Source organism: Callospermophilus lateralis, chromosome 14 (genome assembly GCF_048772815.1).
Source record: "Callospermophilus lateralis isolate mCalLat2 chromosome 14, mCalLat2.hap1, whole genome shotgun sequence".
Taxonomy (NCBI): Eukaryota; Metazoa; Chordata; class Mammalia; order Rodentia; family Sciuridae; genus Callospermophilus; species Callospermophilus lateralis.
This window is the reverse complement of record NC_135318.1, coordinates 19,904,937-19,929,738: the sequence shown is the minus strand read 5'-3', so window position 1 is coordinate 19,929,738 and position 24,802 is coordinate 19,904,937. Positions and strand designations below refer to the sequence as shown.

The 24,802-nt window shown below is 51.6% G+C and overlaps 1 protein-coding gene and 1 long non-coding RNA gene across 2 annotated transcripts in view; both read right to left on the bottom strand.

The window, feature by feature from the left end:
- The window catches only part of Kcnk3 (potassium two pore domain channel subfamily K member 3), a 36,077-nt gene that overhangs the window by 10,849 nt on the left and 426 nt on the right, over positions 1–24,802 (bottom strand). The window lies entirely within an intron of this gene.
- Positions 1,650–24,798, bottom strand: LOC143380767 (uncharacterized). Its single transcript, XR_013088681.2, has 2 exons — positions 24,318–24,798; positions 1,650–2,997 (listed from the first exon to the last, which is right to left on the bottom strand). It is a non-coding gene; the product is annotated as an uncharacterized LOC143380767 (long non-coding RNA).

Sequence of the window (24,802 nt, the reverse complement as noted above, 5' to 3'; positions counted from 1 at the left end):
CTCTGCTGGGAAAAAAACCAGAGATGGGAACAGAGATTTATGAACAAGGATGTTTATAGCAGCATTTTCATTGTGAAAAATTGTAAACAGTCCAAATGTTCACCAATAGGGTTTGGTTAAACATATTAAGGTATATTTATGGGGCAGAATATTGTGCAGCCATTAAAGTGCTGTTCCTGAGGAGTCTCTTAATTACATACAAAACCTCATATCACATTAAAGATGGGAGGCACAATCCTTTCTGTATGGTGGGACCCTGTATTAACTATATGCATATAAAAAATGTATGTATACATGCATACCTGCAGCAGAAGGAGCTAGGAGGAAATATCCTAAAAGCTCATGGAGTTTATCCTGAATAATAGGCTCATGATTAAGTTTAATTTTCCTTTTTATACTTTCTATGTTTTGCAAAAATTTTATTACTTTTATAAATAGAAGATGATGAATATTATAAACCTAACAACAATACAAATCTTCCCGCTGGAGCAAGAAGTTCTGTTGAAAAGTGAAGGTCATTGAGGAGGGAGCGGGCTCAAATTTGAGGAGCTTTGAAAGGCAGGTTCAGGGTAGAAATCTTACCTGGAAGGCAATGTGGAGCCATTGACAGCTCCCGAGTAAGGGAAGTAGGTGCTCAAAGAGGTGCTGAGATGAATGACATGGCACCCCTGGGTGGGGGCAGGGGCGACATTGGGAAATGGGGGCAGGAGGATTCATTAGGGGAAACTTGGCATGGCCCAGTTGTCAAGGGCCCGGGTGTGAGCTAGACAGAAGTAGAGAATTCAAGAGTTCAGGAGGGGAGGGGGGGGCGGGTGGGGAAAGGTAAAGAGAGAAAAGAGGAAGGGAAGAGAGGGGAGAGAGAGCACACAGAGAGGGGAGAGAGAGCACACACTGCTGATGTGGTGGCACAGGCCTGTCATCCCAGTGACTTGGGAGGCTGAGGCAGGAGGATCACAAGTCCAAGGCTAGCCTCAGGAAATTCGTGAAACCCTGTTTTCAAATAAAAATAAAAAGGACTGGGGATGTAGCTCAGTAGTAAAGTGTCCCTGGATTCTATCCCTGACACCAAAAAACCAAAACAAAACACCAACCCACAAAAAACAAACAAAACCCCAAACCCCAAAACAAAAACCAGTGTTTGGAATGCCCTTGTACTTATGGGTGAAACTCCCAGCTCTACGGGTGGAATTTTTTTGTCTCTTTTGTTCACTGGTATGTCCTCCACACATAGAAGAGTGCTTGGCTTAGAGCCGGTGCTTGATAAATCTCTGCTGATTTATTGAATTAGGGGGAGGTGGGCATCCAAGATGGACCTGATGTTTGAATGGGATGGAAACAGGGAGGATGAATGGAATGCGAGGCCCCAGAGGGAAGTGGGCAGGAACACACTGCAGGGCAGGATCCTGGGAAGGATGCTGACCTTGGGCCTTTGGGATCTGCCCTAGGGCATGGTGTCACGGCCCAGACCCGTGTCTTGTGTGTCCTTATGACCATGGTATCTTTTTTTTTAGTTGTTGATATTTATTTATTTATATGTGATGCTGAGAATCAAACCCAGTGCCTCACACATGCCAGGCAAGTGTGTTACCTTTGAGCCACAGCCCCAGCTCTGGACAGAGTATCTTTGAGTTCAGAACAACAAATTCAGATTTGATGTAGTGCAGTTTTAATTAAATAAATCTTCCAGGGACAGCCTGGCATTGAGAAGGAATTCTACAGCCCAATATAAAGTGGACTTGCCACAGTGGACAGCCCGGGTAGGGGTCCAGAGCCTGGATGCCTGAAATCTCACCGTTTGGGCAGAGTTATGGGGGAGGGTTGGGTCCCAGAGAGGTGATGGTAACACAGGAGTTGAAGAGAACCCAACTGGGAGTCAAGATGTCCTGTGTGTGCCCATCCTCACTTTGCGTCTGTCTTGCTGTAGGACAGAGGTCAGCAAACCATTTTAAATAAAGGGCCTGACAGTAGATGTTTTGGGTTTCCCAGGACATATGATAGTGTCTCACAACTACTCAACTTTGCCACTGGATCAAGGAAGCAGCCATAGAGGCTACGTAAACAAATGGACATGACCTTATTCCAATAAAACTTTATTAACAAAAATAAACAGTGGGCCAGATTCAGCCTCAGGCCCTAGTTGGCCTAGTTCTCTTACCTATAGATGGGATATTAGATTAGAAGTTCCCCAAGGTCTCTCTGGAAAGTTATATTTAGTATTTAATAAATTGTTAGCTCCTCCATGTCCCATGCACATGGGAGAGGGGTGAGTTTTGAGGAAGGCCAAGAGCCCAAACCTGTCTGTGGGATTGGTCCTCATAGCTCTTGGGAGGTCCCATTTCCACATTATGGGTACTTATGTTCTTTTCCTACCTAACACACTCCTATTTCTCCATCAAAACCCACCTCAAAAGCCACCCCCTCTGGGAAGCCTTCCCTGAGCTCACCCACCTAAATAAATCAGTGCTCCTGGGGCCCTTTGATCATGACTCATCATCCTTCAAACATTCATCCATTCATCTTGCTGACATTTTTGAGTCTTTCCTATGTACTGTGCTCCAAGTAGAGTAGTAATCGTTCCTCGTATTTCCTCCACACCAGCCTCCATCACTTACAAAGCAGTTTCCATACTTTCCACTGTTGAAGTTTGCACGGAAGGCCTACCCAGGAGGTATTATTTTTACCCTGTTCTACGGATGTGGAAAATCGAGTCTCAGAGAGACATTTTTTTTTTTTTTTTAATCTCAGTCTACAAATACTGAAAGTTAACTTGAAATGCAAAGACAGTCCTCCTTCCTCTGTTCTTGGCTGCTCTAGGACCCCCTTAGCCCTGGGACGGAAGTCAGAAGACCCGCGGTCGGGTTCCAGCTGTGCCACTGTGTGAGTGATCACAGGCAAAACCCTGCCCCGCTCCTGGTCTTGAAGAGGTTGGAGGAGATGTCCTTGGGGCCCATCAGCATTCTAGGTTTCTGGACCGTCATGGGTGCTGCCATCTGTCCCCTACCAATAGTGGAGAGAGAAGTAGAGTCAGTGGGAGGGGTCAGTCAAGGGCCCCTGGGCCTGTCGGATGCTCAAGCAATGCACTGGGCCTTTGGGTGCACATTAGACCATGGTTCCGGTTGGCATTGATGAGATGCCATGGAGTCAGTGAGGGCAATGAATGCCGTTCTCAAACCACCATAGAGGGTACTCCATTATCAAAAAATGAACAAGGACCAAGTGTTTATCCACGATATCGTGGAGAAAGGCATTGGGCTCCACTGCCAAAAAATGGACAGGGGGGCCCAATGCTCCGGGGCCCAAAACCACAAATATACGGAGCACTGGAGGAACCCAGAAACCCCATCAGGGTAGTGCCCAGGACACATTGTCCATCAGATCCCTCATCAGACAAACCAGAGGGAGCGCAGGTTGGGAGGGTCTGATCAGCCTTCCCCCAGCTGAAGCAGAGGGGCAGCTGGAGTTTTAGCTTCAAAACCGACCCCTTGATCCATCTCAAGACAACCTCCCCACACTGCCTGAGGCGCCCAGGGCCAAGGCTGGCCAGGGCACTTGGACAATCTTGTCGGCATCAGGTTTTCCCTATTGCCTGCCCAGCCCCTCCTTCTGATCCTGGACCCTGCCTCCTGGGGCCTTGAGTTTCTGCTTCCTTTTGCTTCTTCAGTGACTGATGCGTCTGAGTTTGGTCTCATGTTGGTCTTTCTGGCCTCTGAGCCTTCTTTGGGTAGGGTTGGCTTCTACTTCTCAGCTGCTCAATACCTGGCGTACAGTAGCAGTAGTGGTGGTGGTGGTGGTAGTAAAGGTAGGAAAGCTCATGGTTATCAAGCATGTGTCAATAAATGCGTGGTGCCTCAGTGTCTGTCGGGCACCATGCTAAGTGCTTTACACATGATTTAATCTTCACGGAAATTTCATGACAGAGGCATTATCTCCACTTTACAGATGAGAAAACTGAGGCACAGTTAGCTTTCATAACTCACTCAAGCCCACATGGCTGGTGAATGGCTGAGTCCAAGTCCTGGTTTGGGCCTGTCATCATGGACAACCCTACCAACGTCAGGAGAGAGCGGCTGAATTCTGGAAGCGGGGGGTCCTGGGTTTCCAGCCATAGGGACTGAGCTGAAGGGCTGAATAACTCAGACAAGGCCACACAGGCATGTGGCAGAACCAGGCCTTCCTAGGCCAAGTCCTGTTCTCTTTCTTTTTCATCTCAGTGGCCTCCTGGGCCTCTAGACTGAGGTCAGGGATCAGGCTCATCTGAGCATGACCTTCAAGAATCACTGCTCTTAAGGCTGTCCTGGGAAAGGGGTGACATGGGGTGGGTGAGTGGTGGGAGGTAGGTGCTTTCCACTTCCATTCCCCCAGCCCCTTCCTACAGTGGCAGGGCCTGAGAGTGCACTGGGACTCCTTCACTGGTCTGAGCCAGATGGCAGGAGGTGGCAGGCTGAGGCTGCCACAGGCTGTCAGGGAATTCATGGCTGGCCATGGAAGAAGACAGCCAGCTCTGGCAGAGAGGGTTATGGTGCCCAGGGAGGCTGAGCAGAGAGCAGGGACTCCTGGAGCTGAAGGGCTCAGGTTTTGGACAATCTGTAACGCATGATTGTCCAAGTGTACCCGCTGGAAAGTCAGTGAGACAAACATGACTTTGTTCCTTCTGAGCTTGTCTTAATTAATAAATAGAGCCAACATTTCCTAAGCACCTACCACTTTGTGCCAGGTGCTAGGCTAAGGGCTGAGACCAGATAGCTGGGACTGGCCTTTTGGGAACAGACACCAGCCGGCGGGCAGGTGGGAGAAGCCCCAAAGTAGAGATTTGCCCCTGGATGTGCTGAATCTATGTGGGAGCTGGAGGTGGGTGGCACTGGGTGAAGATGGGACTGGAAACCAGTTCGGTGAAAACAGGTGCACAAATGTACCAGCCTCTGTGGCTGGGAGCCTGGCATGCTCTGCTCCCAGCAGCCTCTAGAGATGGCCCTGGACATCATTTAGGGTCACTGTGAACATCTGGTTGGTGTGTCAAAGCCTCTGGGCCCTGGATGTAACTACAAATTGGATCAAGTTCAATGTCTGAGGCCATACTCTCTTTCCCCTTTCCTTCCGTGTTGTTTGTTTGGTTGATTTCACCATTTATTGTTTGTACAAAATCCACTTGATTTTGGAACAGTTTTAGATTTACAGAATTATGGCCAAGACCTCCCTTCTGCGTTGGAACCTCAGCAGCTCTCCTGCACTGGCTGCTGTGTGCGCCTCCTTCCCGCCATCACCTTCTCTTAGGAAGCCTTCCTCCTACTGGGTCCCTGAGCGTCCCCTTCTGCCAACTGCCCACGCAGCATCCATCTCTGCCACACACTTGGCCTCTCTTGGCGACGTTGGCCAACATAGCATCACAGCCAAGTCTCCATGAGCAACGCTCCTTCTAGTCCAATCTGCATGTGCAGTGTGGGGGGCCAGCTGGCCCCTAGCATGGTGGGCGTTTCTCACCTCTGGACTTCCCCCCATGCCAGCTAAGTCTGGGGCTGACAGTGAGAATGCAGATGATGGGTGTAACGAGGAAGGGAAGATCAAGGGAGGGCGTCCACACACCAGAACAGACACTGGCCTCCTCTGCTCTTAGTGTGTCTACTAATAATAGCAGCAGTGTCAAGTAGGCCAGGCACCCTGTCAATTGTCTCTGCTTCTCACCGTGACCCTCCAGGTGGGCATTACTAGCTCTAGTTTGAAGAGGAAACCAGGGTCCAGAGAAGGGCAATACTACTGGCCCAAGGTCATCAGCCATAAATGGATGAATCTAGAATTTAACCTAGGTTTTTTGGTCTTCAAAATCAGGTGCTTTCAGAGTTCTGACCACCTAAGGTGTCCCTGGGACCATCCACCTTGTCCAGAGATTAAGAATAGCACATGCCTAGCGGCTAGGAGACCTGGGCTTGGGTCTCCTGACACCAAACCTTCTGCTTCTACCATTCACATTGCCTCCGTGGTCCCATCTCATACTAGGTAGCTGTGTGACCTTGGGGTAAGAAATATAGTATGCGAAATACCCCCACACTCCACTACCATAACCCCCTCAGGGCAGGACCTGGTCTTACAGTCTTGGCACCCTCCATTTGAGGATGGAGGATGCTGTTCTGGCCAAAAACCTTCTCTCCTCAGCCTCATCCCTGTTCTCTGCCAGCTGGTGGGCCCAGTGGTTGGATGGCCAGTCCCTTCTGTCCAGAGAGCAGCCCCTGAAGCCTCTCTTTGGAGACCACCAGAAGGCTTCAGTATGGCCCTGAGTCAGAAAGCACAGGAGAAGAGAGAAAGCCGGAGGGCAGATTCCAGGGCTCCAAGGAGGCTGTCGATGGGCACATGTGAGGTATGCCTGGCCCTGCCTACCTCTTTGGATTGGTCCTTCTTACTGCAATACATCAAGGGCGGGCATAGGTAGCCTCTTCCTTGTCCAAGCCACAGTGAACCAAAGACAGTGGACAAGTCACCCTGTATCTTGTCATCCTGGCCCAGATCACAGTGGATTGGACTAGCATGGGACACCTGACCCAAGAGGACCCAAGCTGCTGGCTTGCCTGAGCCACTCAGGTTCTGTCACTCTGAGTCACAGTCACATGCAAGTCAGAGTTACAGAGAGAGGAAAGCCAGAGAGCGATCGAGCAAAGCAGAGACAGGAGTAATGCAGCCGGAGAGACTGGGAAGGAGAGGCCTGTGCTTCTGGCTGCTGACCTTTGACACTGGCTAAGTGGTATTGTTTCCTTTTATAAGTTCTCTTATTTGTTCTGGTCCAAAGGGGCACTGTGCCCTAGCGAGGCCCCAGCCATGCCAGATGGAGGGCCCAGCTCTATGCTCTGCATCCCAGCAAACCCCACATGGTGAGCTGTGTAGCAGGAGGGCCCTGGCTGGGTTCTAGGAGACCCACATGGGTAGCACTCTATAGTGGTCAGGGGCATGGTAGCTCTGTGCAGCCCACTGGCAGAGGTGATATCCATTCAACACTTGGGGACATGAAGTCTGGCAAGTCAACATCTCACTCACAGATGCAGCTCCAGAGCTGGGCCTGGGTCTCCTAATACCAGACCTGCTGCTTCTCCTACCACCCATACCACCTCCCTGGTCCCACCTCTTACCAGGTAGCTGGATGACCTTGGGGTAAGAAATGTAATATGGAACGTGCCTAAAACAAGATTTGGTATGTGGGGGCTCAAGAAGCAGGGGCTGTTATTACTATATCTGCATGGTTTTCTAGCATAGTGCTGAGCTGCCACTCATCACTCAGAAACTTTAGTTCCCCACAATCAGTTGTGGGGAGGGGGCCTGGTCCAGCACACAGGCTGTTCATCTGCAACCCAACCCACCCCAGCTTGGCCTGCTCCTTCCCAACGCCCCCAACACTCCAGCTCCTGCTGTTCCAAGAGCTTCCCACCCCATGCCAGCTTCTCCTCTGAGCACTTGCTCACGGGCTTGCTGTTGCTTGGAGTTCCCTTCTGCTTCTCCTCTGCCCTCTGTGGACAGGTCTGGGTCTGCCTCGTCTGGCACACTTTTCCCTGACCCCTAGCTGGGAGAAGGACACCTTCTGTGCTTGTCACTCTGCCTGGCCCTGGGTTGAACTTGGAGGTGGGTCTTTCTCCTGCTGGCCCGCCTTGCCCTGTGCCCATAGTGGAAACCTTGCAGATGTGTGAAACTGGTCTTGATGGATGGCTCGGGTGAGGTGGGGAGGCCTTGGAGCATGGTGGCCCCTTCTCCATCACCTGCTCCTCACTCTCCTTCCTGGTCATGGCTAGTGGCCCAGACAGCTCTGGCCTGGCAGGGAGTTTGGGAGCAGATGCCAGGAGATGTGAAGGAAGGCTTTTCTTAGGCTCAGCACCCTCCCCAGGGCTCAGGAGCTCAGATGGTGAAGGTTGGCATCGTGCCCGGGAGGAGAGGGACTCCAGGCAACAGGGACTTCAGACTTGAGGCAGCTGCTGGGACCTTGACTCCTTTGAGCAAGCCTGTAGACATGGGGTCCCACCTCCGACACACACGGGCATGTGCATTCTCTCTCTCTCTCTCTCCCCCCCCCCCCGCCTCCTTCTCTCTCTCCCTGACACACATGCATGCACACATACTCCAACATCCTGCCTGCTTCTCTGAAGACTCCTGGCAGAGCTCAGTCTACCATCCAAGGCAGAAGGCAAGAACCTGCTGGGCTGTAGAGTACACAGTCCCAGGAAGCAGAAAAGCCTGTAGTGCAATGAGGGAGTGAGGGCCCCTCACACAACCTGGCCCCTGGGTCCCCACTCTTCCTGCAAGTTTTGGGCCCTGTAAGCTCTGGGTCCCTCTGCCCTCCTCCAGCCCAAAGGGATGCAGACTCTTCTCAGAGATTAAGATTCCATCACTGTCTGTGAAACCACGCTTCAACCCTGGGCCCTGTTGGAAATGTTCTTTATGCAGAATCAAGTGACCAAGGTTTCAGCCATTCCTGGTCGGCATCCTTGGGGACGCTGCCCTTCATACAGAGACCGGGAGGCAGACACCCCTCCCCTTCCCAATGACCTCTGCCAGGCCACTTGCCTTCCCAGCTCTTCAGCCACACTGCTTCTCACCGGCCACAGTCAGACAACAGGTGGGCCCAGCCAGGGTCGAATACGAGAGTGACTTCCCGACTCCTGTGGCTTATAGAGGCTGCCCATTTATGCATTGGTGTCCTTAGCTTGTGTTTTATGGTGCCAAGAGCTCCAAGCTCAGCAACCTCTCCAGAGACCCAGGCAGCCTCCCTGGGTCCCAGGCAGCCTCCCCAGGACCAGCCCTCTCTAGTCACTGCTTACAGTACTGTCTGCCTCCCCTCCTCCTCCCAGCCCCACCGGCAATGTAGAATCTAGGCAGGCTGGCTTTCTCTGCACTTGACTTTATTCAAATGATTAAATGCCTCTGTCACTGGTCCTCCTCCCCAATTCAAAACAATACTCGCTAACATTTACACAGCGCTTACTACGTGCCAGGCACCGCTCTGAGCAAGCTGATATATGCACCTCGTTTAATCCTCAAACAACCCTATTCAGTAGGGACTATTATTATCCCCATTTAAAGATGTAGGAACTGAGCCACAGAGAGGTCAAGTACTTGTTCAAGGTCACACAGTAAGCACAGGGCAGAGCTGGGCTCTCCCTAGTACTGTCCCTGACTGTTTCTGTGTGAGTTTGGCCAGCAGGGAAATGCAAAGGCAGGTCTCTGGGTAGGTGGGGAGGGATGAATGAGAGCAGAGGAGCTCTCACAGATGGGGGAGTCACTCTTCCAGGGAAGAAGATGAGCCTGGGAGGGGTCTTGTGGGAGAGTGGGAGGCAGCCTGGTCTATGGGAGTTAATCATGTTCCCTATGCTTGCGCATCATTTCCGTTTGTGGTTCACTCTTGAGTGTTTTGACAAAGAGTGAGGCAAGTGTCACTATTGCTCATCTCAGTGAGAAACGAGGAGGCTGAGCTCCCATGGGAAGGTGACTCGGTCAAGGTCATGTAATGTCTGACATGGGACCTTCCCAGGGCCTTCTGCTGTGGGCCTACCTGCTGCCCCAGGCTGGGGCCCTGGTTTCTGCATAGCAGGAACCTTCTTTGAGCCATCCAGAGAGGGGCTGGTTAACTCTGGTCCTTAGGAGGGGACCCTGGGGAAAGGGGCCCATCTTGCCCTGCTCATTCCTGGTCCTAACTGGAACAGGCACCTGGGAAGGGCAGCCGGCCAGACACGTGCCACTGTTACTTTAAAAATAAACCGTGGAAGAATGAAGCTTAAAAATAACTCTGGGGATGTGTGAGGAACTAATTACTACTGCAGTCCCCTGTCAGGACTGCGGGGTGCAGCTGGGCCTCCATGGTATCTGGGTGTTGGGTCCCCTCTGCTTGTCTCTTCCAGTTGGAAGCCAGGTACCCAGCCCTGCCAGGGTAGCTGGTGGCAGATGGGGGTCTCACAACCCCAAGAGTCAGAGCCAGAGGCATCTCTTGGCATCCAGGGTGACATTCCTCATCTCAGAGACCAGGACATGAGGCAGGATAGACAGGATGTGACCAGGCAGGGCAGGGCAGGGCAGCATTGGGCCTGCAGAGAGCTCAGGTTCCCTAGCTCCTACCAGGTTTTTCTCTCTTGACCCCACATTATTTCTGGGTGTCTTCCCACCACGACTTCCCACTGCAATCACCTTGGCTCCAAAAGAAACTCTGAGGTCCTGAGCCCCCACCTTCTCCAATGCTCTGCCTGCCACTTCTCAGCTATAACATTCTCCTGAGAAGGACTTTGAGGTCCTTGATCCATCTGGATGACTACAGAGGCCCTCTGGCTTCCCACTCCTGGCGGCCTCCAGACTCAGTGCTCAGTGCTGGGCTGGAGTTGGACCGAAGCTTGGCCAGACCCTCTTCTCCAGAGAGCAGGCAGGGAGCCTGGGTAACACTCCTGTCCTGCAGGCACAGGTTCCCTCAAGGCTCTTGGAAGCTCATGCAGCCTCCATCTTTTGCAGAGATTACGGGAACATCCTGCAACAGCAGGGAGGGCAGGACGTGGGGGCCCAGCTGAAGATGCAGCTGAAGACAGGCGCACAGGGATCAAAGAAAGAAAGAGCTTTCCCAGAGGAGGGAGGCAGAGGCCAAGACTGCTGGGAGCTGACAGGAGTGATCAAAGGACAAGGAGGATGGGGAGGTGGGGAGCCGCAGGCTGGCAGGATGGCAGGGGAGAGGGCTACTGGAGGAAGATCAGGGCTGCAAGTCAGACAGAGCTAGCCTGGGATTCCCGGCTGGGTGCCCTGAGCCCACAACCTGGCTGGCCTAGAACTTCATTTGCATAATGGATATAATGATAACTACGTCTGGGGCTCTGTGGGAGATCTGTGATGCACATGTGGAAAGGCCAGCAAACGGAAGGAGCTGCCATGATGCTGGTTCTCTTGCCTGCCTCTCCTGGAACCTGGTCCCTCTGTTCCAACAAGAACAGAAGCCCCCGTGCAGCCACCTCCTTCCTTGGCACCTGGAACAAGCTGTCAAATGCCACACTGATTTCATGGCCAATGTCTCTGTTGACCAGTGTGTTGCCAAATCCACTGGCTGCTCCTCTATGGTCATCTGATTTGACCTCCCAGCTGAAGCTGGCACAGTGGACTGTTCCCTCTCTTGGAACACTCCTCCTGGCCTCTGGGACACCAGTGTTGCCAGGTACCTCCCTATCTCCTTCCTTGCTTGACCTCTCACTATGGGAGGAAGGGCTGGGCACTCTGCTCTACTGACACCTATCCCCTCTCCCCAGGAACCTTGTCTAGCACATAAATTTCACTACCAATTTTCTAATTCCTGAGTTTATGTATTTATTTTTTATGGCACTGGGGTGCTCTATCACTGAACTATATCCTCAGCTCTTTTTCTTTTTAATTTTGAGACAGCATCTTGCTAAATTGCCCGGGCTGGCCTCAAACTTGTGATCTTCCTGCCTTAGCCTCTTGAGTCGCTGGAATTATAGGATATGCCACCTTGCCAGGATAACCCCCAAGTTTATATCTTAGCATTGTCTTCTGCCTTGAGCTGCAGACTTGTCTATCCAACTGCCTTTATGGGTTCATCAAGAGCATCTCAAAATCAACCTGAACATCTGAAACAGGAATTTTGAACCTCTTCACCAAAACTGTTGCTCTCCAGGTTCCATTTTTCCATCTAGTAAATGCTTTTCCTCCACCTAGGTGCTCAGGTCAAAGATCCAGGACTATCCTTGATTATTCTCTTCCCCACACTCTCACAGATCTCTCCCCCCCTCCTCTCCCCGAACACATGCATCTTACCCATTAGTGGGTCCTGTCCACTCTGCTCAGAAAACAGCCTCAATTTGTCCACACTCTCTACCTCCCCACCACCTGTCCAAACTACCATTGTCCTCTCTTATGGGCTATGAACCGCAGTCTGGGAAACCCTGCTATCCCTCTTGTACTGTGTCCACCTGAGCATCTAGAGTGATATTGTGAACATTTAAGTTGAATCGTGTCACAGTCCTTCCGATGGTGCTATGGTCTAAATGTGCTCTCCCAAGTTCCTAGGTTGAAACTAATCACCAGTGTGATGGTATCAGGAAGTGAGCCTTTGAGAGGTGGAGCCCTCATGAGTGGGACTAGTGTCCTTATAGAAGAGGTTCCAGGGGGCTGCCTTGACCCTTCCACCATGTGAGAATGCAGCTAGATGGTGCCATTTCTAAACAGGGAAGTGGACCCTCATCAGATACTGGAACTTGCCAGCAGCTTCGTTTAGCTTCCCAGCCTCTAGAACTAAGAGAAATTATTTTCCGTTGTTTTAAGTTACTCAGCTTATGGTGTTTGGTTATAGCACCTTGAACAGACTAAGCCAAGTGACTTCCACTGTGGTTAGAATAAAATCCATACCCAGGCCACAACGTCCTTGGCCCTGAGGATCCAGCCACCTCCTCTGCAGATCTTCACTCTCAGACTGTAGCCATACTGCTCTTTCTGCTCCTGTTCCTCAAATTCCTCAACTGTAGCTTCCCTGCAGACTTATGCATTAGTTGTCCCCCTGCCTGGAGGCTCCTCCCCATCTTTGCATTGCCAAGTGCCCTCTTTGGCAGGCGGCTTTTCCAGATCACTCTAGTGAATGACCTCTAGTTACCCATCTATTCTCTCCTTCCTTCTCCACCATATCCCCCGGCTTTCCTGTCTCCTGGTGTGTCCTACCTTGACATTTGTTGTTTATCTGTTACAATATGGTTTTGTTTATGGACTTTCTACATTCCCTGAAATATAAGCATCAGGAGAACAGGGGCTACCATTTTCCCCCTGTAGAGTCCCTGGGGCCTAGGATGGTGCTTGACACATGGAAGATGCTTGAAATAATCAGGCGAAGGAGAAAACAACCATGCAGGTGCCTGAGAGGGGTGGAGAGAGTCAGGGACTTTGTTAGGAACTGCTGTGGGGCTGGGGAAGCCACTCCCCATATCCTCAGGTGAGTCTCCTTTCTCACCTGGAAGAGAGAATTGCCTCCAGGAAGGGGGACAGTGCTCAAGGAATCCAAAGGACTCAGGATGTCCATGCATGGTCACCTGAGGCCTTATTCTGCAGGAGTGGCCAATGTCAGTCCCTCAAATGCTCACCTTCCTCGTCTAAGAATATTCTGAGATAACAAACCACTGTCCTAATCCCTGGCCCTTCAGAGATCTGATAGGCCACTTGTCCAGGTGCGATGTTGAAGGCTGGTCTGTGAGCAGGATATCAGCTCCCAGGGCCCTGGAGCCTCGGAGTAGGCCCTGCATCTGTGCACATCCTGGGTTTGCTCAGTCCGAGAAGTTGCTGCTGCAGCCTCGTTCCTCGCTCCAGGGTCAGCCGGCACTCAGCACCAGCATTCCCTCCGCACTCCAGTGCAGGGGCTAATGAGGGAGCTGCCGGCCTGCAGCCCACCCTTCCCCATCCCTTCCCCTTCTGATGGGAGGTTCCTGCATTCCAGCACCCCAGGGGCTGGAGCAATGTCCTAGCTCTGCTGATAAGCAGGACCTTGGCCACAGTCAGAAATGCTCTCTTTCCAGAACAGCGTGACTTGGCGGTCATGTCCAAATCTCTGTTCTTGGGACTGGACACAGAAGAAGTCCCTCCAGGGTCCGGACAATATGGTGTGAAGTCCGGACAAGAGCATAATTCGTAATAGTGTGCTTCCTAGGAGGGAGTGGGAGGGAAGGTCAAGCTAGAACCAGTGGAGAACATCTGAACTAAGGGGCATCACCAGACCAACCCCTCACAGGCAAAGCCAAGTTCAGGTCTGACCTGCTCCAGGAACAGAGAAACAGTGGAGGGGACCAGGTCCCCCACTTTCCTTAGCTTAGCTACACTAAGTCAAATCCTTTCAGCTCCCAGAAAGAACTGGTAACCTGCCTCTATGGGTCTACTGATCGACCCTGGGACAGCAGGAAAATGAGTGCTCAGATCTCTGGGGCACTCAGCCTGGTGCTCCAAGAGAAGGAGGGCTGCAAATGAGTTGAATTCTAGGTTCTCTCTCACTCTTTCTCTGGCCCCACCCGGAGAAGGACCAAGTACAAGAGGGGACCCTGCTCCAGAGCCCTGGGTCTCACTCTGACTCTCAGCGTGGAAAACCCATGGTTCTGAGCCATGAAGATGGGGTCATGCGGGTCAGTCTAGTGCAAGCCATCTGACTTGTTCCTCGACAAGGGAGACTCTCCACGGGTTGAGAGCAGTCTGAGAGCCTCAGCCATGGTGGGGACACAGCTTGTCCTCAGGTCCTCCACTGAGTGCCCGGGGGGGAGGGCAAATGTGACCTGTTCCTGGAGCCACCCACTAACTCCTGATGACTTTGCCACCTGGCTCACCCAGGAGCTTTGGCTTTGAATTAGTGAAGATTCTTCCTCAGCCACCCTTTGAATGTTTCTGAGATGCCAAGGAAATCCAGAAAGCACAGGTCTGTGGCTGGCAGGTGTCCCAGCCTCCCAAGGACAGAATGTTGGTCCTAACAAGCTCTCGTCTCCCCTGTACTTTCCACCTGGCTGCAGCTTCCCATCACCTGGGGAGTTTTAAACTTGACTTTCTTGGGTTTTTGCTCTAGCTCTAGTGAATGAACTCCTGGGGGCAGGGCCCTAACACCTATGGTTCTATTTGCTACTGTTCTGGTTGCTACCATCTTCCTACCAAGCATGACGGGGTCATCTTACTTGTCGGTGACCCCCCATACTGCCCCCCATACTAGGGAGTATGTTAGTTGCTCAAGTCACTCCCAACAAGGCCCCCTAATGACCCCTCTTAAGAACTGTCACTCGGGTTCCCACATTGCTGGTGGGTGGGGATGGTATTAACAAATGTATTTCTAAGACACCTGCCCTTTTTGCCCTCTGTAGGCTGATGTGCATCTCTACAATGTCCCTATACCCACATCATGGAAGAGACCCCCAGCCTCTGCCCAGGGGTGAGAGCAATTGCATTCTGGGGAAAGGGCTTAGAAGGCTGGAAGTTCTGGATTTCAACTTGACCCCTGCCTCACATTTACTTTATCTGGCTCACAGGAAGTGACTCTCTTCTTTCATGTCCAGTTCTCTATTGGCAAAGTAGGAATAAGGATGCCTACACCTTGGGGTTGACGGGGATTTAAGAAAGGTACTATATGACCAAATGCTGTGCATGTAGGTTATAGCCCTGTTCTGCCACTTGCCAGCAGCAGCAACCAAGTACTGATCCCCCTAGCCTCAGTTCCCTATCTTTAAAATAGAGATTGGAGTATAGCCTCCCTCCTGGGGTGGCTGTGAGGGTTGGATGAGATACTACATATAAAGATGGCAACCCAGAGTAACCACCCAATGAATGGCAGTCTTGGGTCATGATTGTGGAAACCGAGGCAAGCTCCATGAGCACTGGCTGCTTCACATCAGGTCTAAGAGTTGAATGGAACAGCCAGGGAGAGAGCCATCTTTTGCACTGATCAGAGGCTGGGCCCTGCCTGGAACTGCTTGTCCCTTGTTGTTGGCTCCAGGCCTCAGGGGAGACTTTTGCAGGGGCAAGAGCACTAGACCCTGTCCTGGAGGAGGCCCCCCCCCCGCCCCCGTCTGGGAGACTATTATCGCTCTCTCCAGGCTGCTCCACAGGACCTACAGTTCAGATCTCTGGAGAAACCGCCCCCTGATGGTCCTATGGCCGACAAGCTGGAATGTGACTCTCTGGATGTGTCTGAGATGGTCATTTCTGAATTGGAGCTGTGGTCAGGAGAGGCCCTGCACATTCCTGAAAAGGGACAATGAGTCCACATCAGGCTTTGGAATCTGAAGCAGAAATCTAGCAAGGGATGCCTGGAGTCCAGAAGTGTAGACTTGGGAGAGGGTGTGTAGTAGAGGAAGGGGTCTGAGACAGGAACCTGGAGTTGCCCCCAGAAAATATCTACACTGTTTTGAGTGACAACGACCTGCCTGCAGCTCAGTGTCACCATCCAAGGGCTCCTGCACACCATCGATAAGGCTGTTTGGTCTGAGCTCCAGAGGGACCTTTGACCTAGAAAAGGAAATGAGCAGGAGAGGGAGGGCAAGTGCTCCTTGAGGGCTGGTGCCGGCTGCTGGGTGATCAGGGTGAGGGGGAAAGCGAGCAATCAGGATTCAGGTCTCCGTAATCCACTGGTTTAACTGGATTTGGGAGCAGCCACTTGTCAGGATCCAGGTGAGAGAACACAGGTTGTCTCTGTCACTTCTCATCCCCAGGGCTTATCAACTCTAGTCTAGCACCAGAGCCCAGACCCCTGCAGGGTCTGCTCCTGGCCACCTTTCCCTGGGCACACTTAGACCCTCCCAGCCTCTCTTGTGCGTCCCCTTCTCTGAAACTTACACTGCTAATCGTCACCCACTGAGATCATCACCTGCTCACTATAGAGGCCTGACTCAAACTCCACCTGCCCCCGAGAAACCTCCTCACACCTCTCTTTTGAGTTGTTTCACTTGGATTTAGCACATATACCAGTTGTGCTTTTCAAGATTCCACTAGACCCAAGGCTTCCCGGGAAAGGATTGGAGTCTCCATTGTCTATTCTCTTGGGGACTAGCATAGTCCTTGGTGCACAGGCGACTGCAGGTGAACTCGATGATTTTTTGGTAGAATGACCTGAAATGAAGGCAAAAGCCAGTTCTATTTGGGAGGTGACCCAGAGGGTCTGGGAGCCCCAGGACAGCCCTGAGTTCAACTCTGGGTGATCCAATTTCCCAGGATGCTCCTTCGAAGATCAAGAAATCAAGGCATCTCAGGGCTTGAAAGAAGCTTAAAAACTGATTATTGTAACCTTCAGTCCAATACACACGCAGTGTTATGGTCTTTATGATGTGTGGACTAGGCTGGGATAGAGCCCCTAGTTATTCAAACCCTCATCTAGGTATTGCTCTAAAGGCATTTTGTAGATGTGATTGAAGTCCACGATCAGTTGAGTGTAGGTAAGGGGGTACAGGTTGGCTCTAGATTAGAATCCAAGGTAATCTCAACAGATTATCCTAGATAATCCACATAGGTCTGATTCAATCAGCTAAAAGACCAACTAAAGAAGAAGTTCTTCCCTGAAGAAGAACTCTATCTGTGGACAGCAATGTCACCCCTGGAGAGAGTCATGGCCTGCCCTTTTTGATGGCCTGCTTTGTGGAATTTGGACTTGCCTCGCCTGCTCTACCATCCTCAACACAGTTCCTCCCAGCACATCTCTTTAGGCCTATCTCCTACAGGTTCTGCTTCTCTGGTTGAAGCCTGGCTGATACGGTGACCTCTGCAGCTTGTTCACCCAGGGTATGCCTGTATGTTTCCTGTGACGGGGAGCTTACTACCTCTTGAAGCAGCACCATCCATCTTTGGCCAGCCCCAACTTTAATAACTTCTGCCTCAAATTGGACTGAACCAAGTGAACCCTACCCACAGGTGTTGGTTAAACCCTGTGGGCATACCATATCCCTATTTTTCCATCTTAAAATATTCTTTTTCTTAAAACCATAGTCCACACCTCATGTTTTAATCCCAGAAGCCAGGCCTTCAGATTCTTTAGATCCTTGCTACTCAAAATGCGTGCCCTGTTAAGGGCACAAGAAGGATAAGCCCACATCTCCTTCAGTTGGTGACTTTGCCACTGTTGTCACTTTGTTACCTTTTTTATAAAATGGGGGTTTAGTTTTATTTTGTATATTACTTTTTCTTTTTAAAAATGCCAGTAAATATCTGCATTGAGCTAGGGGAGAGGGGGGCAGAGACCTGGCCAGCTGCCCCATTTTTAAAATTCCTGCCCCTGGAGCCAACCCTTCTCTTTGGGCCCATTTTTTTTTTTTTTTTTTTTGCTTATAGCCACCATGAATGGGACATGTTCCATCTTGTGCTGCTTTCCCACTTCAAGGTGCCATTTGGAGGGGAGGGGATCTGCTTCCTGCTGTGACAAGACTTTGGAATTCTGACTCTATTGCTTTATGATTTGATAAATGTGTGGTATCAAAAAGCTTGAAATGTAGGATGGTAATACATGGCTGTTTATGTTTTTGGAATATTTGCATCAATTACAATTAATTAATAAAACTATGTTTTAAGCACCCCCCCCCAAAAAAAAAGTGTGCTTTGGATCTATAGCATCAATGGTGCTGAGAACTTGGTAGACATGCAGAATCTCTTGCCTGGTCCCAGATCTGTGGATTCAAAATTTGCATTTAAACAAGATCAACGGGTCACTCTCTCTGGATGACCCTTTGAGATGCATTAACTTAGGGAATTCCATTTGCTGAGCCCCAACTCCACATGGAAGAGAAGACTGAGGCCTGAGGCTCCCCAGGGAGGTGTCTGCTCCTCCTGTGATCACAGGGGCACAGGGTGGAGGGCAGTTTGTCTAAGGCCACTTAGGGGGACAGAAAGAACCCAGCATCTAGCACCAAGGCCAGGTTCCTGTCTCCCATTTGTGGCAACCGTGAACTCCCTCATTAAGGAGGTTTTGCTGGGTCACAGGAGGATGTAGGATGGGGAAACAAGGATGGTAAGGGAGGGACCAGCCTTTACAAAGGGCGAGATGGGAGGTGTGCCCCAGCTGGGCAGGGATCCCAGACACAGAGAGGCCTGTGGGCCAGGACACCTCTTTTGTTGTAGGCAGCTGCTGAGGCAGCTCTAGTCAATGAGCAAGTGAAGCTGTGACCTACTGCCTTAGCCAGGGGCTGGGTGGCTCCAGGCAAGGGACAGGTCTCTGGGAGCCCTCTGGGAGCCTGGGTCTGGGCAGTTTCTGGACAACACAGGAGGGTGCACAGACCGGGAGGCAGCAGCTGGCACTCAACTGCTCTCTGCACTGCCAGACGGGCATTTGTCATGTGGCTCTCTGAGGACTAGAGGCTATTGGAAGGGTCAGGGAACAGACTCCAAGCCTGGCTCTGAAGATAATTGTAAGTGTGGCCCTCAGCACGCCCTTTCTCCAGGCTGGTCTACACTGAGAGTTCTGAAGCTAAAATTCTGCTATGTCTTTGGGCTAAATGCTCTATGAATAGTGCAAGTGCCTCTGCTAAACCCTGGTTCCCATCCTTCATCGCTGTCTACATACATGTAGAAAGAATCACAGAGGCTTCCTGGAGAGTGTGGGGGAACAACTCCATGAAAAGTTGCTCCCTCCAGGCCAGAGCCCACTTCCCTGTGCTCTCATTTGATATCTGCAGGGTTCTGGGCAAATTTCCAAACTTCTCTGAGCAGGGCAGGGTGGGAACACTGGTGATGAGGAGCTCCAGGCAGCACCTGGCATGTGTCAGTTCCCTGTGGCCAAGGTGGGGGTGGAGGGTAGGTGAGCATGGCCGGCCCAGGTCTCTGCTGAAGTTTGCCTAGACGGACAAGGGGCTCCGTTAGAGTTTGGTTTTTTCCCTTGCTGCTGGCTGACGACAGGGAAATCATTTTTACATTTTTTTTAATTACAAAATCAACTCAGAGATTCACCGTTTGTGCTGCCAGCTGAAAGCTGTTTATAGTGGTGATTTGCACTACATTCATCTGTGCTTGTTTATGTTTTCTTTGAAAATACTTATTGTGTTTGTCCTGTCCCCGCTGCGGACAGGCGTGTGTCTTCTATTTTTGTTCTATTCTCAACCCCACTATCTCCATGCCTCTGGGCTTCCACCATGATATGTGAGGACTGGACACACAGGCAGGAGGCATGCCAGGGCCAGAAGGCCAAATACACCCACTTTGTAGATAAGGAAACTGAGGGTTAGAGAGGACAGCAACTGAGCTATGTGGGACTAGAACTTTTGCCTCCTTGCTCCAATCCAGGGTAGGTTCTCTTACTCCAAGGAACCTCTCTCTCCCTAACTAGTTTTCTTCAGGGTCTATTTGCTGGGAGTGGGAGGAGCTGCCCCTGAGCCTGGACATCAGGCATGGGAGAGGAACTGGGAAACTTAGGGTGGGGGAGTGGGATTGGGAGTATAAGGGAAAGAGATGTGGCAGCTTCCTGGTCCTCAACTCCAGTGTCCCTACCTCTTAGAAAGGAGCAGAGGTAGCTTCCGCCATGGTGACCCTGAGGAGATAGAGCAGTTCCCTCCAAGGGGAAGTAATAAAGCATGAACAATAATATTAATATAATAATAAATGCAGATACCATTTATTAAGTGCCCATTATGTACCAGATACTTTCTTTGCATGGTGCCATTTAATCCGGGGAGGCAGATGTTGTTATTTCCATTTTATCACTGACAAAACAAACTCCAAGAAACTAAATAACTTGTCCAAGGCAGGGGGGGGGGTGAGGAGTAGGTTGAGAGAACACCAGGGACACTGGCTTCCAGGCTCGTGCCCACGTTCCTAGACCACCCTGCAGAAAGGCGTGCGGGGTAAAGCAGAGTGGCTGGCCCTCAGGCATGGAGGACAGAAGTGCTGAGTGGGTACTGAGGCTACTCCAGCTGGGTTGCCCCTCTGTCCCCTGGACGGTCCAGAGAGGAATAGTGGGGGCTGAGGCCTCGGTGCTGAGAGAGATGAGGGTATCAGGGGAGTCATGGTGCTGAAAGTTTCACTCTGGGCACCCAAAGGCCTGCATTCTAACCAGGACTGTGCCCTCATTTGCTGGTGACTATGCTGAGTATTTGGATGATGGCTAATATCTCTCTCTTTTATTAAAGGGTTCTAGGATTTGGAGAATGGAAGGTCACTTCTGGACTTTCCTCCTTTTGAAAGGTGTAAAAAATTCACATTCCCTGATGATCCACTTGTTTGAACTCTCAGACTCAGGATGCCCTGGACCTGTGGCAAGCATGGAGTCTGTGCTCACCTGGGGACAGGCTGGAAGCTGAGGGAGGGGCAGGACAGAGCTCCCGTCCAGCTCCAACCAGTGATGGATCACCTGGTCTCTTGTTGCCTTAGAGCCCCAAGGATTCCCGGTCTTGCAGTGGGAGAACAGGCACCTGTGACCCTGTGGAAGACTCAGGGAGGGCCTGGTGCTGGGCACAGCTCTGGCACATGGTCTGGTTTGGTCAGGGGCCAGGCTGCAGGGGAGCAGCAGACTGGCTATACGATGCTAGAGCAAGAGGCTCCCTCCTTCTGGTTGCTTTGCCAGGGAACGGTCCAGCTTTGGCTCCTCAGCGCCTGGAGACACAAGGGTCTGGCTGGATTCTTGAGGTGGAACAAGAACTGGTGAAAAATCCAGGGCATGAGAGTCAGAGAGGCCCACTGAGTCTGGGCAGGTGCCTCATTTCCAGCCTGGAGGCCGTGGGAAACTCATTTCTATGCAGAGCCCGTGGTTCCTCAGCTGAAAACTGGGGGTAATAATGCCCATCTTGGAAGGTTGGTGAGAATTAAATGAACGGATACAAATTAAGTGTCCGGAAGAGCCTGCCAAAGAGTCAATAATAAATGGAGGCTGCCATTATTATTGTTGTGCTGTTGCTGTTAATAAAATAACAGGGCTGGGGCTGGAGCTCAGTAGTGGAGGGTTTAACCTAGCATACGTGAAGCCCTGGGTTCCATGCCTAGTACTCCAAAAATAAATAAATAAGCAAAGAAACAGATAAAGAAGCATCCTGAAAAAGTGGAAGGGGCAGGGGTCTGGGAATCAGATTTTGCCCTCGCCCCCCCCCCCACTACTCTGTGTCTCTTTTCACCCCTCTGATTCCTATCTGTAAGAAGAGGGGGTGGTACCAGCTGATCCCCAGACCCCTTCCTGCTCTGACAGCCCCTGGCTATGAATAGACCAAGCTGGGGCACTGGAGGAGTTTGATGACTCAACAGCTAGGGAGGGTAAGGTTTCCCAAGGAAAGAGTTTCCATTTGTGTTTGGTGAACTTGGAGAACAACAAAGGAAGGGTTTCCTGGCTGGGAGGCCAGGGATGAGGGAGCGGGAGGAACCCTCGAAGCCAGTGGAGACTGTGACTAACTAGGTGAATGACTAAGTCCGGCCAGGCTGACCTTCAACCAATCAGGGATGCCTATGAGCACCCTGCAAGCTGGCATCACCCAGCACACTGTGGCTCTGCCAGGCCCAGCTGAGTCTGGGCTTCACAGCATATGGAGGCAAAGGAAGCAGCCAAGAGGCCAGCAGGGAAAGAGCACCGGGCTGGAGTCAGAAGACCCAGCTTCCGGCTCTGACTCTGCTGCTCACCAGCTGGGTGGCTCCAGGGGGTCTTCTTCTCTGACCTGACCTCCCCCCAGCTTCATCTGTACAAGGGAGATAACGTATCTGCCCTGGCAACTTCACCAAGTGGTGAAGGCTGAGAACCAATCACGAGATGAAAACACTGTGATCACTAAGATACCAGATTAACGGTAGTTTCTGTCATTATTCCATTCCTGTGGGACTCCCCATGAGAGTTCCCAAAACAGGTGTACAGGGGCTGTTGCCCTTGAGTTTTGGGTAAGGGTCACTTTAATAGCAATCTAACACAAGGCCCATCACTGCCCACCCAGGTAGGGTTTGCTTAGAGCAGAATCCCTGCAGACAGTTTCCTGCTAGGTGGCATAGTCATAGTGGGAGATGACAAAAAACCTGAGATGGTTAGGCAGGGCAAGGAGTACCAGTCTGGGGGACCCCCAGAACAGGGACGATGGTCTGATGCTGCCTTTCTTCTTGCTCAGCACTGAATAAATAAATAATCGCCGGAACTGCGCTCTGCTTCTAGCCCCAGCTTTTAAGCCTGTCTCTAGGTGAGGACCACAAGCACTTTGGGAAAAAATGGCAAGAATGGAGGAGAAGGGCGGTGCCCTTTCTCTTCTGCATACCTTAGACCCATCAATAACATTTTCTGAGTGTTCACAGCTGCTGGGTACTGAGCTGGAACTGGGAGTACAGCGGTGGGACCTACAAGGTTCTGCTCACATGGAGATTAATTATAGTGTGAGACAAACACACCTTCTAAAATGTTAATAACCATTCAAATGAGCCTGCACTTGATCTCTCAGGTGGTCTTGATAATAAATCCGTGGTCATCCACAGCAATGCCTGGGAAGCTTTGCAGAGCAGGTAGGATTTGAGCTGGACCTAGATGGTTAGCTTGGACAAGATAAAGAGAAGACCTAGAAAAGGCGCACACTTAATGCATCCTCAGGGGATAGTCTGGCTATAGCAGAGAGCATCATGTAAGTAAGAAATGGGAAATAAAGTCAGATAGAGAGGTTGGAGCCAGGTATAAAGGTCCTTAAAATTGGAAATAAGGGGAATGAACTAGATCCTGTGGGCAGTGGGGAATCATGAAGGTGTTTGAGGAGGGAATAGGTACAGTGGGACTGTTTGGGGAGATTTTTTTTTGTTCCGGCAGTCCTGTCCAGGTAAGGGTGGATTATTGGGGAGGTCACTATGGAGCTGGGGACCATGGTCTAAGAAAGAAAGTGGGGCAGCAAGCAAGCACTTAGTGTGGGAAAGATAGAGGGAAAATCTGAGTCCGCTGTTAGTCTGATTCTCCAGACTGCTGAACAGCTATTGGAACTCTGGCAGGTGGCGGGGGGTGTGAGAGGACGGACTGCAGACCAAACCTGGTCTTGTCCTTCTCATGCTCCTCTTTGGGCAGGTCTTTGGTCTCCAGAGAGCTGCAAGCCTTGGAACAGAGTCCTGCAGTGGATAGAAAGTGCCCAGTTCTGCCTTTTACCCCTTTTACCCCACGACTCCCCTTGACTCCTGTTGACTCCCAGGAAAACACTGCCATCTTGTCAGAGGCCACGCCAAATGGCCATGAGCCCCTGGGAACTCAGCCAAGGCAAGGAGGGGGGTCATGGAGAGAAAAAAGGTTGGAGAAAGATGGAGGAACCAGTTCCTGGAGGCATCCCAATTGGCTTGAGGGGAAGGTGGGTTTCCAACTTAGAATCTAAGTACAACAGGGCTGGGAAGAGCCCTTGAGATAATTCTGGCCAGACTCTCCATATCTGGACATTAGCCTGAGTCCCAAGCAGGGAAAGGTACTTGCCCAAGGTCATACAACCTGTAAGTGATGGAGCTGGGATGGACTTGCAGGGTCTCAGGAAAGGGTAAAGTGTTTAATTCTGTCTGGACCTTTGAGTAGCACCATCAAGGGCCTGGCTGGAGACTCCTTTCCTGAACATCCATTTGTGTGCTATGCTGTGTGTGTTGTGTGTGCACACACGTGTGTGCAACCTTGTCCTGTGTGTGCCCTGTGTATATCTGTGTCTATGCTGTCAGAAGATCTGGTGTGCATGTGGCCTCCTACACAGTGATCGGCACTGGCTTAGTAAAGAGAACTGGAGCCATTCCTGTGAGGTAACTGTTTTGCTGGGACAGTAGGGAGAGAAAGGCTGGCAGGTCTGGATCTAGCTTCCAGCACCAGCTCTGCTGCTCTAAGAAAATCACATGCACTGGTTGGTGGTGCCCAAACTCCTGGAGTTGGAGACACACACACACACACACACACATACACAACAAGCAGCACTCACAGCCGCAGTTACAGGATGTTCCTGGCGCCCAGAGTGGTCGCGAGTGCCGCGGAGTGTCGCCTACCGGCATCTGCACGCCGCCCTGGAGCCCAGCAGGTGTAGACACTCGGGCGTGGAAGCCCATCCGCAGGGACACAGAGGAGTCGCGCGCTCCTGCTGTTCACACTGGGCGCCCTGCCCCAGGGCCTAGCCCGGCCACACCCCTCCTCCTGAGCCTCTGCCAGTCGTTCCTGCCCCTCTCACACACTTCAGATCCCCGGGGGTCCTCGCGTAGCCCCGCGGGGCCAAGTTAGGGCTGGCCTGGCCAGAGATTCGGGTCCTGAGCCAGAAATCAACGCCTTCTCCGAGTGCGGTCCCCACAGAGCAGACTCGCCGGGCTGAACTCGGGTGCTGGGAGCGCGCGGTTTGGCGCCCAGCCCCTCTCGCCAGAACCCCCCAGCCGCAGCAGGCTCCCGACAGCCCCGGGTCCCCGCCCGCCGCGCGCA